At 35.8% G+C, this 15272-nt stretch overlaps 1 protein-coding gene across 1 annotated transcript in view; it reads right to left on the bottom strand.

The window, feature by feature from the left end:
* Positions 1-15272, bottom strand: part of DMD (dystrophin) — a 2235978-nt gene that overhangs the window by 1764323 nt on the left and 456383 nt on the right. The gene's annotated exons all lie outside the window — the stretch shown is intronic.

The following is a 15272-nucleotide window of genomic DNA, read 5'->3' as shown; positions in this document are numbered from 1 at the left end:
ATTATTGATTTAACTCCATACAAGGGAATTACTGTTGGCTAAGAACCATGAAAAATACTGCTCAAACACAGTGACACATAATATTTATATTCATTTGCTACTGGTTTTTTATGCAGATTTTTGATAGTCACATCAAATAATTCTCCATTGAACATTTCTTTTTTCACGAGATATTTTAAATGTTTTAAAATTTATCTACTTGTTCAAGTACTTTTTTTAGCATGAGAGTTTGACATTTTTAAAGTTACCTTTTGAAATAAATTATCCACACATTTTATAGATTATTTTTCTCCCATGCAAAAATGCTTTTGAGAGAACATTTAAATTCTACATTCCAATTTGTATTTCAGTTTAAATATATTACCACTTTCATTTTTATCTAAGAAATCACTTGTAATATAGCTTCTCCTTTATAAGCAGCATATAATTTTCCATATAAATCATGATCTGTACATTTACATGGCTCTCTTCTCATAGTGCATACATTTACCTAAAAAGCAAAGCAGTATGTATTGCTTAAGCATATACATTAATAATAAAACCCATTGAGACAAACTATGTTTCATGTTTCTAATTGGAACAGTCAATCTTTACCATGGGAAGTACCAAAAGATTTTTCATAAAATTATATGATTCACATAGAGAGTACTATAGCAACATACTCTCTCATCTCTATCACTGTCAATCCTTCCACCATATATGGAAATCACAACTACAACTTAGCATTCATCTATCCAACAGAACCATTTAACACCTTTAATAAGATGTGCTATTATTTATTTTTAAGTCACATTTGATACTTTAAAATAACCTGTTCCACAATAATGAGTATGATTATCATTTAGCTTGGGGATAAATTATTTTATACTTTTCTTAAAATTAAAATCTATATGTAGCTTCTTGTAAATCTGACGTTAGGTCTACAATTTAGCATACTTCATATTTTAATTTTAAAAATCACCTTTACCAGTATTCTGTTCTTTAAACAAAGTAAAATAAGCAGGAAAATCTTTTTTCCAACTTAAATAGACAATAAAATAGCCAAGAAAAAGAAGGAAAATATGAGATGGAACCCAAATAATAATTCCAACACTGGGATGCTGACCATTTAGTTATTTAGTATTACAATTCTTTGTATTAATTTAATTAGCAATAAAGTGAATTTAGCCTATCAGTCTGATAATAGCTTATATGATCAATCCTACTTAGAACTTTAAAATTCTGACTTGAGGGATTTCCCTGGCAGTCTAAAGGTTAAAATTCTGTGCATTCACTGCAGGGGGCATGAGTTCTATCTCTGGTCAGGAAACTAAGATCCCTCTTGTCACAGCTAAAAAGGAGAAAATCCTGACTTGATCTTTGCACATATTACTAGCCTTGCCTCCATCACTAATCAGCTAATCTAAATCCCATGCCTTCAACAAACAATATTGTGCACTTACTAAAAAGCAGGCACTCTTTTAGGCCCTTAAAAGAATTCAGCTGTGAACAAGTCCTACTTATGAGGAAGTCATCATCTGTTAGATGACTGGACAAGTCCAGAATTATCAACAGTATTGGGATAAGCCAGCAGTACCACGGTAAGAACAATTTCCACTGACCCACTGTATCTAAGTCAGAATGAATTCTTTCCAGAGAGTTGAGGAGTTTTCTGTTGCATTGTGTATCATTCATACAACCAATGTTAAACGTGAGGAAGACCAATAGTACTGTCTACTCTATTAATATTGTACTAAACAATATTAAATTAAAAAACCATCAACAATAGAACAGATTTTTCAAGATACATAATTGCAACTTGTATATCATACCCTAATGTAGTAATGTCTTACTCTTACATCCATCACCTAACTCAAATACGAGTGGAAAAACCATTGTAGGTACTAAATAAGTATTTATTATGTGAATAAATGAATAAAGTAAATTGAGGTACCAACTTGCTCCTACCTATCGCAATAGTCTCCTTGCCTTCCTAGTGCTTCAGACTGTGTCAGTCCTCTACTGTATGATCAAATTTCTGGCCAGTACCTACCTTGTTGCTCTTATTCTCTCTCTCCTTGCATCAAGATCTCCACATGAATGTACATAAACAAACACACAGAAAATAAGGCAGTACTGCCCCCTTTACCTCTCTTACCTCAGAGATTAAACTAGCTGAAACAGAAGAACAGTCAACTAAAACTTTTAAGCTGTAAGTAAATATCATCTAAACCACTCTAGAGAAATAAAATTAGATATTTCTGCTGTGCTTTGTCTTTATTCCACAAATAGATCATATTCTCCTCAGAGGATAGCAGATACCTTAATTAATATCTTAATACTCTCAATATTCATGTGGGCTCCCAGATAAAAAAGGAAGTTATTATGTAATTTGCCTGATCCACATTTCAGTTAAATATTGACTAGCAACATAGTAGTTAAAAAAAAACAAATTTGAATATATTTCAACAAAAATTATGAAAACATTTTCATAAGGTAGATGAAATATAAGACAGATAATTCCCAGGTTATGCTCTCCATTAACAGCTATTAATGAAAAATATTTCATTTCTCATATATCCACTTGATATTATGATTAGAAACCACTAGAAGATAAACGAAAAAAAAGCTGCTCTCAAATGCAGTGTGCATAATATGAAATAACATAAGGACAGATTTAAAACAGGAGATTTGTTGAACATGACCTAGGACCACAGGAGCATGCTATTCTGACAGTAGTTTAAAAAAGTACAAAATCCTTCTGGGACTCATTTCACTTGGCTGTGAAATGTAGTGTGAAAGAAAAGCACCCAAACAGTTGGGAGAGCAAATGTGAAGGACTTGAATTGTGTAATACATTCCTAGATGCTGTGCATAAAGGTACTAAGGGTAGAACCAGAATGGAAGCAGAGCTGGCAATTAGCTAGTTCTTCCTGTGGTCAAGTGATGACAACTCTGACCTAGAGTGGTGGCTGTAAAGAGGGAGAGACAGTGAAGAGTTAGTGATCTATTCTGAAAGTATAACCCACAAGGCATCATGAATGAATTGAAAATTAGGGATAACATGGATTGGTGAAAGGATGATGTATAAATTTTGCTCGGAGCAGCCGAGCAAATAGATGATAGCATCATTTATTGATCTAGGGTAAACTGGAAGAGGTTATCTCTAGGAAGATTATTTGTTCCACTGATCATTTTCATGAAGAACATAATGGTATAGATACTACATAAAAATTGAAGTTATACCCAAGTACAGTTCACAATAAAATTACACTTGAAACAAGCTTTAATTGTGAGGTAGAAAGTTGATGGAATATTTCACTACAAATATTTATAATACTTCATTTTATCCATGTTTAAAGCTGTTTAAATTACCAACTTCAAGTCATTTAAAAGGCTGATTTATTATTGCAAAGATTCCTGTTCCATGCTTTTACTATCAATGCAGACATGGTCGATTCAAGGAGAAAAAAAGAACACAGTGAACTCATCCATGTGTTTAGAGGACAAATTAAATCATCTTTTAAATAGCCCCAGGATGGTCTCAGTCATTAAAGAGCAGAAGGCTAATAAAACAACTGTTCCCACTAAACCCTTTTCCAAGTTTTATAGTTAGACGTCCTCCCTTATATATTTTATGGTCAATATATGTTAACTTTATAGAGAAGCATCTCTTCGATAGCTCTCAAAAAGGTTAAGAATCAAAGGTGTATTATAGACCAATTTCTTTTCTCCATGTTGACTTTAAAATAGTCTAAAGAGCTTTTTCTCAGGTTGGAGGTGATTCATCTTACTAGGTTTAACTTTTTAAAAACCCCTGTTCAAACCTATGAGTATCTGTCATGTGTGCATGGAGGTGCACACGTGCAGATTCACAATGACTTTTACCGAAGTAAGCTGGCATCAATCCTAAAGAACAGGTTTAAACAAATGACAAAAAAATCCAGAATATTTTATCAGAAATAACATGTATTAAAAAGAAAGCAGTATCTACCAAACCTCATTCAAAATGGTGAAAGAGTTTATTACTTAAGAAATCAATGGACTTTGAAAGAAATAAGGAAACAGAACAGCAGGTTAGGTTCCTGCTCCAAAATCACCTTCTCTGTTTATGGATTGTTGTATTTAATTCCAGAGAATAAAAATAAGGAAGCAGAGCAAGGACAACTATACAGATCCAGTGGGTTTTAATTTATTCAATATTCTACCTAAAAGATTATGATACATCCACATTTTCACTGGACATAGACATATATTAGAAGGGCATATTTAAATATGCCTCGAGCATGTTTAAATACTTTAAAAAATATTCTACTATATGTTATGACCAACCTAGATAGCACAGTAAAAAGCAGAGACATTACTTTGCCAACAAAGGTCCATCTAGTCAAGGCTATGGTCTTTCCAGTGGTCATGTATGGATGTGAGAGTTGGACTGTAAAGAAAGCTGAGCCCTGAAGAATTGATGCTTTTGAACTGTGGTGTTGGAGAAGACTCTTGAGAGTCCCTTGGACTGCAAGGAGAGCCAACCAGTCCATCCTAAAGGAGATCAGTCCTGGGTGTTCATTGGAAGGACTGATGCTAATGCTGAAACTCCAATACTTTGGCCACCTCATGTGAAGAGTTGACTCATTGGAAAAGACCCTGATGGTGGGAAGGATTGGGAGCAGGAGGAGAAGGGGACGACAGAGGATGAGATGGCTGGATGACATCACTGACTCGATGGACATGAGTTTGGGTAAACTCCAGAAGCTGGTGATGGACAGGGAGGCCTGGCGTGCTGTGATTCATGGGGTCACAAAGAGTCAGACACAACTGAGCGACTGAACTGAACTGACTACATGTAACGATTTGTATGGATGTGGTCACATTCTGTCATGTATAATAATTACCCATGTACTTCCTTGTTGGCCCATACTGAATTATCCATTCCTTGGAAGAATCTATACTTTTTCTTTTTTATACATGTGGAGTATACAACACCCTTTCTTACGTACAGTTGTAAATCAATAAGAGTTTGATGACTTAAAATGAATTTCTACTTGATAAAATAATGACCCCAAGGCAAATAAATTTTAAAAGCTTCTTTAGTGTCTGAGACAAATTACAATGTCAGAAATAGAAGCAGAAGCTCCAAGATTACTAGATTACTAGTGGTGCGGGTAGATATACTCATTGGAAAAACAAAATCCAAGTCTATCTAGCTACTTGTCCAACATTTGAGCTCTATAAAATAATCCTTTTCTTTTCATTTTAAGATTCATCTATATACAGTCAACCTAGTAAAAGAATTGCTGTATAATACTGCTGGAATTGTCTGTAATTGGCTAGAATCGGCAACCAATGTTCAGGTTCTGACAGTAAAGTCTAATGTCAAAAGTCTCCATTTCTTCTGCAAGATTAAAGTTCTCCGAATTATTATGGTTTCTAAGGGCCTCTTGATCAATCTCAGAAAAAAGTACTTTCAAAAAATGAAAGCATCCCTTCAAGCACTGGCTGTGTGTGTGTGCTTAGTCACTGGTTACCTTACCAGTATATATTAGGACTAAAGTGAATGTGGAAGTTATCATTTTTCCTTTTGCAATATTTTTTGCTTAAAATATATCCTTCCACTTACTATAAATGCACAGACACACAGATACTATCATTTCATAGAAACTCTGCATCATATCCCTGGAGGAGGGCATGGCAACCCACTCCAGTATCCTTGCCTAGAGAATCCCCATGGACAGAGGAGCCTGGTGGGCTACAGTTCATGGGGTTGCAAATAGTTGGACACAACTGAGTGACTAACACTCTCACATTTACACTTTCACTACATCATATATTACTAAAATCTTGCTGCAACTGATATTATAAACCATCAGATTTACTTGTGTCGTGACAAAGTGAAGATTAATTTATCTTCTAGTTTCTTAATATTCTATATTTTATGGTTTTTCCTCATTCTTCATATGCACTTTTTTATGTTTCAGTGGAAGGAAAGCTGAAGATAAAATAGTGCAGAGAAAATTACATATATTTATTTAATTTTTTTATCTAGGAGCTTATACCTTACTAATTTTTATACTTGCTATGTTCTGAAGTGGGTGGGATTTGTCCTTATTTTTAGCCTTTTGAAACCTGCTTCTTGAACCGACGTTCTCCAAATACCCAAGTGCTCAATGATTCTTATTATTCTAGGCTAGTCTGTCCCTACTTCCTGCTACATATGCTCAGACTCCCTTTGGTTAGCAACAACTACACCATTATCATGGTCTACTATTACATTCTGGGTGATATGAGGTACATTTATCAAGGGCTCCACCACATACTCTTGCCTACTGAATAGCATTAATTTTAAATAAAACAGCTCTCAAGAGATCACAAAAGAGCCACTCCTTTTCCTGAGGCATATACATGGACTCATTCCACTTTATTTTTTTTTTAATTTAAATTTTTATTTTTACTTTATTTTACTTTACAATACTGTATTGGTTTTGCCATACATTGACATGAATCCACCACAGGTGTACATGCGTTCCCAAACATGAACCCCCCTCCCACCTCCATCCCCATAACATCTCTAAATGCTTTCAACTATAGCACCTCTACTGATAGAACACTAATGAAACCGTTTCTAAAACACTTTCCCAAGTGCTCACTTGTCCAGCTGCTTCTATACAGACCCAAGTTCTCAACTGACTCAAATAATATATCCACACAAAGAACTGTGCCACACAGAAAAACTTAGATATTCAAGTCTAGGTAAAATGTACATATTTGTTTAGTCCTTCTTAGGACTCTTTCTCTCCTTGTCTCTCCCTCTCTTTTTGCTAATTGATATTTTAGAGGGTAGATAAGAAATGTTTACATCACAAACCAATGAGGAAATATTTGAGATAGATGGTTTGGCATACCTTAAGTGATGCTTTTGCCATCTAGAGTTAACAAGAGAACAGAAGGGTATATGTTCATAACTGGTTAGTGTTTCCCTTTGATAACTCTAGTGTGGCTTGGATAGGATCCCAAACTCGCAAGATTTGTCAACATCTTTCCACTTTGATTAATTATTTTAGTATTCTCTGAGGGAATATAATAGTATAGACATGGAATCCAGTATCTCTCTTAGTCTGGACTCCCATTTGTATGACTTTTTACATTTATTTCCAGCACATTTGGAAGCAACTGATTGATGTCCCTCTATTTCCAAAGAAAGTCAATTAGGTCTGTAATAATCAATGCAAAGGAAAAAAAATCAGGGAGGAATACAGAAATATTTTCTGTAGTAGTTACAAGCAGGGACTCTCAACTCCAACCCATGAGCTGAAAGATGTGGACAAGTTTCTTAAGCTCTTGTAAGCTCTTCTTAAGTTTCTTAAGCAGTTATAAATGGTCATCATAATAGTGTTCTCTTCCTGAGATTGTCATAGGAATGAAATAAAATTATACTTATAAAATGTTAATTACTGTGCCCAGCCCTTATAAATGCTCAGTAAACATTACACCAGAGCACATCAACATTCCCGTACAAAGGCTACTCTGGGTTTCAGAAGACAAGAACGATCCTTAGAGTCTTGGGAACCAGTTCAATCACCCACACATCATTAAATAAAGTTATGGTTGCAGATGGAAAACTGTATTTTCGCAAGTGTACTAATCAGCACCTGACAAATACCATGACAATTATAGGAAACATGTATTATAATTATGAACCAGTCTTAAGGAGACTTGTTGAAAATCTTTAGTGTAATTGAGTCTATGTATGTGCATGTGTACGTGTGTGTGTGCCATGTGTGTGCAATGCCACCACTGATGAACTCAACATGTAGTTTAAGTTTGCTGTGAAGTATTAGATTATATTCTGGAACTCAAGGACGTCAAGGGCTATGACCCAGAAATCAAGCTGTGAACCAGAAAATCTCTTAGATCAGGGAACTGGAATGAGTGGGAAGTTCACAGGAAAAACAGGAAGATTTAACATGGGGAATTATTTAATACAGGGAAAGTCAGCGTTTAATCTGGAGGAAAGCAAAATAATTAGGAAGATCAGCTCTCTCTAATCAAGAAAATTTATAGGAATACAAAGTGAAGTAACATTTAATTTCCTCAAATTCCAGACATTTGACACATGTTTTAGCTGCTATTTCCGAATGCTTGTGCGTGTGTACTAAGTCACTTCAGTCGTGTCTGACTCTTTGCGACCCCATGGACTGTAGCCCACCAGGTTCCTCTGTCCATGGGATTTTCCAGGCAAGAATACTAGAGTGGGTTGCCATGCCCTCCTCCAGGGGATCTTCCTGACCCAGGGATTGAACCCACATCTCTTATGTCTCCTGCATTGGCAGGCAGGTTCTTTACCACTAGCACCAGGTATTGTTTAACTGATGGGAACCAGGCAGTGCAGAGGTAAAGAATCCGCCTGCCAAGGCAGGAGATGCAAGAGACACGGGTTAGATCCCTGGGTTGGGAAGATTCCCTGGAGAAGGAAATGGTAACCCACTCCAGTATTCTTCCCTAGACAATCTGATGGCTACAGTCCATGGGATTGCAAAAGAGTCAGACAGGTCTGAGCACATACACACATTATTCAACTTAATCCTTACAGTAACTATCAGGTAGATATCATTGATTCAACTTTGCACAATGAGCAAAACCAAGGCTCAGAAAGTTTCCCAGCACCATATAAATAATTAAATGCAACAACTGGATTTCAACCCAAGACTATTTGGCTCTAGGAATAAAAGATTAAAATCAGGTCTAAGCTTTCCTGGGAAAATGACTGGAGAATTGTGTTTTCCAAGAACTAGGGAGCTGAGATAATTGGTAAAGTCGTGCCTCTTTTGTTGGCTAGGTACGACTGCTCTTAGGCTAGTGAGGAGGGGCTGTGTACTGACATGCAGGCCTTTATCCTCTGTTAGCAAAATGACTGTCATTATTAGTGGGAAATCATGGATAGAGCTTCCTCGTGTCAAGTGGCCCACATGAACCCTAGCTCTTACCCCATGTGCATAAGGTGCAAATGTGTATATTCTGGGTGCTTCTGGGCCACTCAATGTCATAAAGATTCCAGCTTATCTCTTGCCTTGTATCCTTCTATACAGCTAAGTCAACATAGTATTAGACTGAATTCCATTGCATCTGTGAGTGAAATTGCCAATTTGATCCCCTCACAACCACAGTGATACTGCAGGCTCCAATGACTGATATATATTGTCACTAAAAGTCATATATTCGGCTGAAAAACAGACTGCTTAGCAAAACTAATCCTAGATAAATGGCTTGTGATTAAAGTCAATCTATTTCTGGCATTAATATTAGAGATCATGAAGTTAACTAAAGCTGTTTCCCTCTTTTAAATGGATTTATAGGATCACAGACTTGTCCTGTGAAAAAATTATTTCACTGCCACTTTTAAATAATTTTTTCCTTTTCTTTTATTATCCCTTTGTTACTATTAAAAAATTCCTCTGGAATAAGAGGCTTTATCAACTGTGCCAACGAAAGAGATATTTACTGGCTGAAAAAGGGATCACCAAACCCTTGATGTCAGGGCACAGAGACACTAATTAGGATCAAAGTGAGAGAGGAAGAGTATAAAGGACAAATAAATAAAAGGACAGAAAACCAGGTACGACCTCCACACATAGCTTGTCTGGGACAAGCCTTCGGTGGAATCAGTGTGTGCGTGAGAGCGTCATTCTATCACAAATATGTCCATGAAGTAATAAACAGAAGGGATGGAGAGAGAGAGAGAGCTGTGCGGACAGCAGATAAGGTAAGTCCCTTAATCCTAGAAGAGAATGTTTTTGGTAGCCAGTCTTACGTGACAGCTAGTCTATTTCTATTTTATCTGGTGGACGAACCATTTCTCATTAACGACAGGACTGTTAGCAATAAGTAATGCTCCAATAATTGAAGATCTGAACAGCAGGCTTCGTCACCTCTTGAGGAAGAAAATGCTAGAAATCTTTTTAAAACTCTGGTACAACAGATTCTGGGTTTTATCCTCTAAAAAGACTTATCTACAGAAACCATTGTTCTATTGCAACTACTTTTACCTTAGTTGTATGACAGTCTCACCTGATGAGCTTTTAAAAATTTCTGATGTCAGGGCCCAACAAGAACAGAAAATAATAAAATAAAAAATATCAGCTCTAATCCCAAGGTTTTCATAGGTCTCCCCCAGGAGAGGTAAAACTGAATTTGATTTTTGCACATCTTTCTATTGGCTGGGTGATCCTGGTCTTAGTAAAGCTCTCTAAGCCTCAGTTTTTCCATCTATAAAATAAAGATAAACTGCCCAAGAACTACTGCACAAAACAAATGTGAGGCTCCTAAAACATGGTTGTCTTACTGACATTTTAGTTAGATTTTACCCAAAAGAACTTTGTATATTTGAATTTATATCACTAGCGATAAATAAGAAAATTATTTTTTAGGGAAAACAGTACTTTGAGTTGAGGTAGAAATTTTTCAGCAATATTTTTTTAAAATCTCACAAGAATAATGCTGCAGAACAATTATTTGTAAAAAGTAAAAACACTGGATTTCAACCAACTTATTAAATTTTAATAATACATAACCTCCCTAATCACTTAATAGCTGTTTCAGTTTTCTCATCTCTCAAGGAGATAGCATATGACCCACTAACTCCACAAGTTTACCATAAGCAAATAAATATAAAAGTATACTATATTATTTTTAAGTATAATCACAAGACTACACTTAAGTCTTGTGATTATATAATTCTTTACAATAATTAAATTCCATTTTTATGAGAATTAAATTATCCTGTTATAAAAATTAAATGGCATCCACCAAGACTCTAGTTCATTACTCTTTTATCCAAATATCATTGCAACTAATATATTTTCATTTTTATTTCATATTCCCGCTGTTAAATGGCCCATGCATTTTTATATAGAGATATGATTTAATCAGAAAACATATGTCAGCCTGATACCTATTTGTATTAGCACTCAGCTTTTAGGTTTTCAGGTATTCATTTGAAAGTTCTATGATACCATCTATTTTTTTAATCAAACACAGCTAATTCCATTTTGAAGACTGTGAAATGAACAAAAATATCCCAACTATAAGGAACATGTTTTACTTTCAAACATCATCACTGATTTCATTAAAACCGCATATAAATTTCAAAACTATTTATGCCATTTTATTATCATTTTCTATAATCATTTGAATATTTAAAATGTTTTTTAATTAACTCTACATTGTCCCATGATAAATAAGAAATACAAATAACAATTACAAAAAAACCTTTACTTATAATTGCTACTATCTCATTTATTAGATATGTCTTATTAAAATCAGTAACAAAGGAACAACAAATTTTGTTTCAAATATATTTCCTTAACAGACTAATGGACTCCTGCTGCTGCTGCTGCTGCTGCTGCTGCTAAGTCGCTTCAGTTGTGTCCGACTCTGTGCGAGCCCATAGACGGCAGCCCACCAGGCTCCCCCTCCCTGGGATTCTCCAGGCAAGAACACTGGAGTGGGTTGCCATTTCCCTCTCCACTGCATGAAAGTGAAAAGTGAAAGTGAAGTCGCTCAGTCATGTCCGACTCTTAGCGACCTCATGGACTGCAGCCCACCAGGCTCCCCCTCCCTGGGATTCTCCAGGCAAGAACACTGGAGTGGGTTGCCATTTCCCTGTCCACTGCATGAAAGTGAAAAGTGAAAGTGAAGTCGCTCAGTCATGTCCGACTCTCAGCGACCTCATGGACTGCAGCCCACCAGGCTCCTCTGTCCATGGGATTTTCCAGGCAAGAATACTGGAGTGGGGTGCCATTGCCTTCTCCAATGACATACCTGGGGACACCATCCACAAAATATCTACTGTATGTCATTCAGCACTGGAACACGGTGGACATATTCTCCAACTGTTTAAACAATTTATAGATGGCCTGTCAGTCATTCAATACTATTTACTGTGACTGCATAGGCACAGGATGTTATGTTTGCCCCACTTAAATAAGGTGAAAGTCGTTCATTCATGTCCAACTCTTTGCGACCCCATGGGCTATACTTCCATGGAACTCTCCAGGCCAGAATGCTGGAGTGGGTAGCTATTCCCTTCTCCAGGGTATCATCTCAACCCAGGGATTGAACCCAGATCTCTGGCATTGCAGGCAGATTCTTTACCAGCTGAGCCAACAGGGAAGCCCCTACTTAAATAAAAACTAGTTGTAAAAACCATCCTGGTAAAGTAATTAAAAAGAGATTCTTGGTAACATAGACAAGGATTATATTCAAACACTTCTGAACAAATTTGGTAAAGACACTCATCCAGGATGAAAACCTTAAATCACATGATTAGATTATATGTAATTATTTAAGTTCCACAACCTAGCAAGAAACTATATTACTTCAATGTGTGTTCAGTCACTGAGTTGTGTCCGACTCTTCACTACCCCATGGATTGTAGCACACCAGGCTCCTCTGTTCATGAGATTTTTCAGGCAACAATACTGGACAGGGTTGTCATTTCCCTCTACAGAGGATCTTCCTGACCCAGGGATCGAACCTGGGTCTCTTGTGTTTCCTGCATTGGCAGGCAGAGTCTTTACCACTGAGCCATGTGAGAAGCCCACTGTTTAACAATGAATAATATTCCTTTTAACAAACTCCTAACAGAGATTAAAAATGTATATAAATTGGCTGACCATTTTCCATAAGGTCAAAATTGTGATGAATTAAAAAAGAACATAAAAATAAGTGGAAAATACTTAAAGGGTAAATTCAGGCCATGTACACACACTGCCTTTTTAATATTTTGCAAGTTTCCTTATTGTCTAAATGGTTGAATTTGGGACGGTTGCATTCAACTATTTCTGTCATCCAAGCAACTGAAATGGATCAACAGAACAAGAATCACTTCAATTTATTAGTGATTCGTTCAAACTCTCCTGAAAATATTCGTTTGCTAGGTTACCTGAACTGAGAATAAAGGTAGATGATAGGATATCAAAAATAAGCATGAGATTCATTCTCTCTTTCTTTTCCCTTCTCCCTCTCTCTCTGTCTCATATGCTTTGTTAGCATTTCAGGTTACTGGAAGCTATATAGTAACATAACCATTTTTAAAGTTTCTGTTGCAATAAGCAATTTGAAAGTTCTTGATCAGGAAACAGATCACTACAGTAATATCTTAATGTTAGTATATATATTTCTATCACAATATTAATGCAGTATCTTTAGCCTCATTTATATGCTAATATTTATTTACTATTATTGGTAACCTTTTTACCCACATAGAAAGTTTTCATCCATTTATTTTGCTATGTATTACAAAGTACTGCCTCCCTGCCCCTTAAAGATCTTTCTTCTATAGTAGCAATGATAAATTTGAGGATGCCTCCAGATACTCAGCTAAAGTAATCATAATTCAAATGCATTAAATTATATTAAAGTGGCAATAGACAGTCAAAGCTAGTGATGCAATGTGTCTGCCCACAGAAAATAGAAGTGTAAAAAAGGAAGGTTCAAGATAAAAAAGTCTAAAAATACTCAGGGATATTCTAATAAGTACCCTTACTCTAATGATATGCAGGCTAGAAATACGTTAATGACATTTCTCTGGATTTCAACACTGGCCATCAGTTTTTCTAATTATGTGTCGATGCTAGTTTCTGTTCTAATCAATGCTAATCAAAGTGTATATTTAAATTATGTAACACAATATTTCCCAAATTCCTTTACTAAAACATTGTGCTGAATATACATTAAGCAAATAAGATGCCAACACTAAATCTGATGTTGCCCATTCCTTTGCCAATACAATAATGCCATCTCTAATTTACTCATTTCAACTGCAATCTACTGAAGTTCAAAATTAAAAAAATATTTTCATTATTATTACTTAATACCATTAAATGATATAATTTGGCTCTAATGATCAAATTTTAATGCTTCCTTTACAGGATGCTTGGGGCTGGTGCACAGGGATGATCCAGAGAGATGATAGAGGTGGGAGGTGGGAGGGAGGTTCAGGATTGGGAACTCATGTACACCCATGGCTGATTTATGTCAATGTATGGCAAAATAAATACAGTATTGTAAAGCAAAATAAAGTAAAAATAAAAAATAAAAAGAAACCCTGGAAAAACTGGTCTCCTGTTGATATAACAGGCTTCCCTGGTGGCTCAGATGGTAAAGCATCTGTCTGCAGTGCAGGAGATCTGGGTTCGATCCCTGGATTGGGAAGATCCCCTGGAGAAGGAAATGGCAACCCACTCCAGTACTCTTGCCTTGAAAACTCCATGGACTGAGGAGACTGGTGGGCTACAGTCCATGGGGTCGCAAAGAGTCGGACACGACTGAGTAACTTCACTTTCACTTTCTTTCATTCTTTTATTATCGTATCTGTAAAAGCAGTTGATGATATTTTATATTTTCCATAGCAAAATAGGTACACTAAGAACTGTTATCCAAAAACCTTGAGGTTTCCTATTAGATAATTACAATTTATAATATCTCTAAAACCACTCTGCCAGAGATAACAATATTAGTCAGTAATACAAAACAATACAAAAGAATATATATATTTTGTTGCTTTGCCATCAAAAAGGCAATGGCCATTTTAATTCAATATGTACTATTAAAATACTTTAATATACGGGGAAAAAGAACATTTTGCACTGCAGAGAGTTTGGCGGTAAAGTGTGTCATATATTTACAATAATAACTTCTAGTTGAAATGTTATACACATAAGGAACACCAGTCTATTTCAACCTCATTACATTCTCTGAAAACCAAGGTATTCCACAATGGGCTCTAGGAAAAAAATCAATCTAAATGATATGAAATGAGTGTGCCTGTCCATAAAAAGCTCGAGTTATTTACATTATCAAGATCCATCTGAGTTAGTTTTCTCTTTCCACTTTAGCTTAGTGTAAATTATTTTTTAGCATTCTTATTGTTAATGGTATCAAAATGTGATGAATGGAACAAGGATAGAAACAAAAAAAAAATCACACTACTTGCTCAAACCACCTAAAAAGAAGTCTTAAGGACTTTCTTTTACAACAAAAGCTATATATCTTCTCTTGATTACTTTCTGAAGACTAATCAACTGCATACAGGTCAAGTGAAGTCAGAGACCATTCATTCAGGAAGAAAACTTTCAAAAAGCAGAGATAATTCTTGGAAAAGTAGACTCTAAAAGCAACTCAAGAGTGATGCACAGATTAGCCAGGCAGAAAATAGAATCTATGTCACCATCCTCACCCTGGGAAAATGAAGTGGATTAAAACCGAACTAATTGGCTTGTTAATGTCATTTTGAGGTC

This window comes from Budorcas taxicolor, chromosome X (assembly GCF_023091745.1).
Source record: "Budorcas taxicolor isolate Tak-1 chromosome X, Takin1.1, whole genome shotgun sequence".
Lineage (NCBI taxonomy): Eukaryota > Metazoa > Chordata > Mammalia > Artiodactyla > Bovidae > Budorcas > Budorcas taxicolor.
The sequence above is the reverse complement of the archived record's forward strand: the minus strand, read 5'-3'. Positions and strand labels throughout refer to the sequence as shown.